Here is a 6,404-nt window from a genome sequence, read left to right as displayed (position 1 = left end):
TCCCGCGATTGTGACTAATCGGGTTGTCACACCGCCGACCACCCAGGCAAATCAAGTTAATGCCCTGCCTCTATGCTAGGTTGGTAGCCTTCATCGCAGCTCCTTCCAAACTTCAATAGCATAGCGGCACCTCGCAGCCACCATCTCTCCCAATCCATCCTCTATAGCTATCCCATTACCATTGCAGCAGAGTAGCAGAGCCGGCGTGATGGCCACCTTTCCATTCAATCCCACACCCTTCCTTCCTTCGGATCACCAGTGCATCAAGGTGGAGGGGTGACTGGCGAGAATTAAGATCATCAATGGAATGTCACCGGCGACCCACAAGGAATGGGCCATAGCATCTATTGTCCCCATGCCAAATCTGCATACGGCCTTCAACACATTCAGAGAGGTACTCACTGATTTCCTCAATGACAAGCAGATAGGGATTTCTGAGATTGAGCCATGCCCATTTGGGAAAGCCTACATCAAGATGGCTAGTATTTTCGATCGAGATGCTCTGGTTACTGATAGCCCTCATCAGTTCACTGATGTTCATGTGGTTTTCCAACCACATAACAAGGCTCTAAATTGGAGGCGGCTGGTTATGAACAAAGATGTGTGGATCTTGCTTTGCGGGTATCCTTTTGATATGAGAGACATTCAAGAATTAAACAATGCGGTTAGCAAGTTTCGCAATTTCCTTAGCTCGGATAGGACAAGAGCTAATCTTCTGCTTAAAGTGAGAGTGGAACACCTGAGTGATATTCCTGCCAGCTTAGTATTTGGAGAAGGATAGGATTTTCAGACAGATTCTCTTACTGACCCTATGGTCATCTTACAACATCAGATCTTGGGCATTGAGGCACCTGATGAAGATCCAATTGAACCATTTGGGAATCCCCATCCTGTTCCTACCCAACTGAACTTTCATCCCAATCAACATAACCACTTAGTTGGGCCTCTATAGCAGCATGAACATGGTCATATTCATGTCCCAATTCAACAACATGAACTGTAGCTAAATCTCCAACTTGCACTCAACCCAATACATGACCAGTTTGTTGAGCAGAATCAAGATGAAGTAGAGGAGGAAGAGGAGGAAATGCCAGGGTGGGGACATTGGGCTCTGCCTCAAAATGCAGATATTGAACTTCATGCTGGGGAATTTATGGCACTCAATGATCTTATGGAACCACTTGAGGAAGAGGGAAATGTGGAGCATGCAGCCAATAGTAGCCTCACTGTATCATTGGTTCCTCCTGATAACAGTGTTAGTACTGATGCATCTGCTAATGGCCCTTTGGCACCAATGCATGCCTTCATACCAGATTTGAATGAGACTCTGCAACCCAATGGGCCTGAACTTGTGCCTGAGTTGGCCCAACAAGAGATGCAAGTGCCTGAGGCCCAGCAAGAGATGCAAGTGCCTGAGACCCAGCCAATTCTACCCATTATGGAAATTCCAGCTTTTATACCAGTTTTTCCCCTGGCACAAATGATTGACCCAACACTAGAAGCTCTCAACATAACTACGGACACTGATTACAGAGATTCTCAAGATGACCCTATGCTCTCAGAAATCCTTGCTAATACTAGCAGACAGATTACTACTTCTCAACATGACCTACTTCTGCCACTCATGATAACTGAAGAAACTGGTAAAACAGAGGAGATAGTTGGAGGGGAAAGCAAGACCATAGATCTGGACCCTCAAGTCACTGTCAGAGATCTACAGATGGAAACTGTTATCACATGTACTGACAACTTTTCAGGATTATCAGCTCCACCTGGCTTCCCTTTCCTAGCCTCTGTTAATCAGGCTCACACCTTTTTCCCAGATTCATCCACTCTGGAAAAAGATCAAGAGGTGGTGCAATTAATCAACGAGGAGGTTCTTCTTGGGAAAGAAGGAGCTAAGATCTGGAAGAAACAATTTTCCCCAAAAACTGATAGTGTCAATGTCATTCAGGTACGTGCTAACTGGATTAACTTTCTATTAGTTAACTTTCTGAATCCAGAGAAATTCTCTTGGGCTAAAAAAATTCATGTCTTCCACGGTATGGGACATCATCAAGCAAGCATCTTCTTTTAATTCTACCCTTCCTTTCTCTGTCCCTGAGACCTGCCATAATAATGTTGTATTGGCATGTCTTGTCTCTACTCCATCACAGGAATCACATGAACAAGGATTGAGGCATCAGAGGAGAAGTGTCCATATGAATCTATATCAGCATCTTCCACTTCTGCCCTGCAGAAAACCAAGAAGAGGAAGAACAACATTCCTCTAGTGGAAACTGAGGTAAGGAGAAGCTACAGATTGCAAAAGCTGTCCAAAGGTTTTAAGAGAGCATCATGTAGAGATAAAAATTGTAGTTAAGAGTCTGAATACTTCTTTCTATAAGGTACCTGAGAAAGGCACTTCTGAAGAACTCCTTAGCAAGAGAGCCAAGAAGAACAGAGGAGAAGGACATGTGATGGAAGGAGGCAAGGTCATCAAAGAGAAGAACAAGAAGTGGCTTTAAGTCATTCTGGAGACCACTTAGATATCATCTTTTGTATCAGATCCCACTATGTATGCAATGTGTCACATGTATCTGTAGTTTCTGTTAAGTGTGGATAGTAATTGGATCTCTCTTTATTTGGGTATCTATGCTCTTTTGGTTCAGACTCAGTGGTATAGTCCACAACAAGATCTATCTTTACCTCTTGTTCTACTCATCAGTTCGTTACCCTCATTTCATGCAAGTTCAGTGATGTTCGGTACTCCTCTATATCCACTTAATGAACAAAAATTGGAATATACTAAATTGGAACATTCGTGGACTTAATGATCCTAAAAAGTGTGCTGCTATATCAAATAAAGTGGAGGAGCCCAAATGTTCCATCCTATGTTTATAGGAAACTAAGAGAGAAACAATTGAGTCTACCTGTCTTAAAAACTTCTAGCCTAGAAGAATCTCAAAATTTGCTTACTTACCATTAGTGGGTGCTTCAGGAGGTCTTTTAATTGCATGGAATGAGAACATCTTCTCTGGGCAGCTGCATCACATCAATGAGTTCTTCATGACTATGCAATTTACTTCCAATATTGATGGTGATACATGGTTCCTCACAAATGTTTATGGGCCCTGTCAACCCAATGAGAGAGCAGATTTCATTAACTGGTTTCAGAACTTTTCTATGGCAGATGAGGCACGCTGGATTATATGGGAGATTTTAACTATACCAGATACCCCCTCAATAGAAGCAGAGAAGAGGGGAGCATAAATGATATGCTCTCTTTCAATGAAGCTATTAATAGGCAAGCTTTGATAGAAATCCCCCTTAAGGGAAGGAATTTTACCTGGAGTAATATGCAAGATGCTCTACTCCTGGAGAAGTTGGACTGGTGCTTCACTTAAGAAGCCTGGACACTTAAATATCATATCACTCTTGCTCACCCACTAGCAAAGAAAACCTCTAATCATATCCCAATCATGATATCTATTGGTACCAACATTCCCAAGTCCAAGATTTTTAGACTTGAAAACTATTGGTTAGAACATCACCAGTTCAGGGATGTTGTACAAGGTATTTGGGCTCAACCAGTGGATGTACAAGACAGTGCTAAGGTGATTGTCACCAAATTTAAAAGATTGAGGAAAGGATTGAAGAACTGGGCTAGAGACCTCTCAGATTTAAAGAAGCTCATTGAAAACTCTAATTTCCTAATTCTATGCTATGATTACTTTGAGGAGTGCAGAAACTTATCTAATGATGAAGCAATGGGAAGAGATGCAATCAAGGAACATCTGCAAGTTATATTGGAACATCAAAGACTTTATTGGAAACAAAGAGCCACAATTAGAAATATCAAGGTGGGAGAAGCTAACACCAAATATTTCTAAGAAAAGGCAACCATCAAATTGAGAAATAATTGTATTTTTGTGTTAAAAGATGAAGATGGTTTTGAGCAGTATGATCATCAGGCCAAAGCAGCCGTCCTACTCAGGGCTTTTAAGGCCCGAATGGGCACTAAGGCAAGAACTAGTAATCCACTACATATTCATCAGCTTATGTACCCCATGGAGGATCTATCTGCACTTGAAAGCCCATTCACAAAAGAGGAGATTGACAAAGTGATACATAACATGCCTACAGACAAATCTCCAGGACCTGATGGTTTCGATGCTGCTTTTTTGAAACACTGTTGGGATATTATTGCTTTTGATTTCTATAAGTTAATTGAGGACTTCCACTCTGGCAAAGTGAATCTCCAAAGTATTAACTACTCCTTCATCACTCTCATCCCCAAGAAGGACTCAACAGATAGACCATATGATTTTAGACCCATCTCCCTATTGAACTATACACTCAAGATAATCACAAAGTTGCTGGCAAACAGATTACAAGGGTATATTCTTAATATGGTTCATAGTAATCAATATGGTTTTATGAACAAGAGATGCATCCAAGATTGTCTACATGGGCATATGAGTATATCCATCAGTGTTATCAGAGTAAGCAAGAACTCATTATGCTGAAATTGGATTTTGAGAAGGCATTTGACATGCTTAGCCATGACACAATTATTCAGACACTGAAGGCCAAGGGATTTGGAGAGAGATGGATAAACTGTATTAAGATGATTTATGGCACAGGATACTCTTCTATCCTTCTTAATGGTGTTCCTCGCAAGCAATTCTTGTGCATGAAGGGAGTCAGACAAGGAGATCCCCTATCCACTTTGATTTTTGTGATTGCAGTTGATATTCTACAAAGTATGTTGAATGAAGCCATGAGAAATGCTATGGTGCACCCACCTCTGCAACACAACTCTTATTCTGATTTCCCCATTATCCAGTATGCTGATGATACTATGCTTGCGGTCCAGGATGACCACAGGCAAGTACATCATATCAAAAATTTGCTCTTGCACTTTGCTGAATTCTCTGGTTTGCAGATCAATTACTCGAAATTCATAATTATCTCTATTAATACTCCACAAGAGAAAATGCTGGAACTATCTACTCTGCTTGGGTGTAAGATTGGATGTTGGCCTCACACTTATTAGGGACTTCCTCTGGGCTCCACCAAACCAAAAGTTGAAGACTATATGCCAATGTTGAAGAGAATTGAAAACATATTGCTTAGCTGCTCCACAATGTTATCTACTGGAGATAAGCTCACTCTACTCAAGCCAGTCTTTACAAGCATGCCAACATTTTCCATGTGTACTCTCATGATCCCAAAGACTGTGCTTAAACAAATCAACTCCTACCTGATGAACTGCTTTTGGAGGAAATATGGATCTCAGGACAGAGGCATGGTACTGATCTCATGGAATAAAGTTTGTCTACCTAAATCCCATGGAGGCCTGGGAGTTTCAGATCTTCAGGTTCATAATCAAGCCCTGCTCATAAAATTTCTGCACAAATTCTTCAATAAAGAAGACATACCATGGGTTAATATTATTTGGGAGACATATTACCAGGAGAGTTTACCAGGAGATAAGTTGATTGGCTCATTCTGGTGGAAATCTGTTCTGAAACTGTTGCCCACATTCAAAGAGCATACAAAGTGCAAAGCTGGGAGATGAGATAATATAATGCTCTGGACAGATAAGTGGATGAACAGCCCCCTGATCACACTGTTCCCTGAACTACACTCTTTTGATATCAATCAAGACATTACCTTGTTCCAGGCACAACAGCATGAGGACCTAAGTCACATTTTCCATAGACCTCTGCTACTCCAGGCATTCAATTAATTCAATGAACTTCAAGAGATAATCACAAACAGGGAGATCTCAATAGACAGAGACTCATGGATTATGGGTGGCTCCACACAAAATTTTTCCTCTATGGCCATGTATAAAGTTGTTTCTGGCCCAAGTCAAGCACATAGTATCTTTCAGATGGTCTGGAAAATTGCATGCAGGCTAAGATACAAAATATTCTTTTGGTTACTGCTTCATGACAGATTAAGCACAAGACACATGATCAAATGCGGAAACATGAATTTGGAGGATTATAATTGTGCACTCTATGCTAAGCCGATGGAGGAACCAAGCATCCATCTATTTTGGGACTATCAGTTTGCGAGGTACTGCCGGGATAGAATTGTTCCGAATAAACATAGAGGTATGTGACGCCCGGGTAATTAAGGTACAGTAAACCTTTGTTAGTGATGTCAGGTCATCATGATTAAATTTTGCTATACCTCACGTGTTTCAAAACTTAGTTCAAATACAAATTCAAATAACAAGTCAAATTATAGTTTCGAAAAAATGATTTAAAAATGTTCAAAGGGTTATAAATATTCACTAACTAATTAGCAAATAGCTCCAATATTATATAAAATATTTCATTGCCCTAAAACAATTAAAGCGGTGACCAAAACAACCTCATTAATCCACTTTCATTTATGCACAATTCAAA

This window comes from Triticum urartu, chromosome 5A, assembly GCF_056163025.1.
Source record: "Triticum urartu cultivar PI428250 chromosome 5A, HENAU_Tu73, whole genome shotgun sequence".
Taxonomy (NCBI): domain Eukaryota; kingdom Viridiplantae; phylum Streptophyta; class Magnoliopsida; order Poales; family Poaceae; genus Triticum; species Triticum urartu.
Note: the sequence above shows the minus strand (reverse complement) of the source record.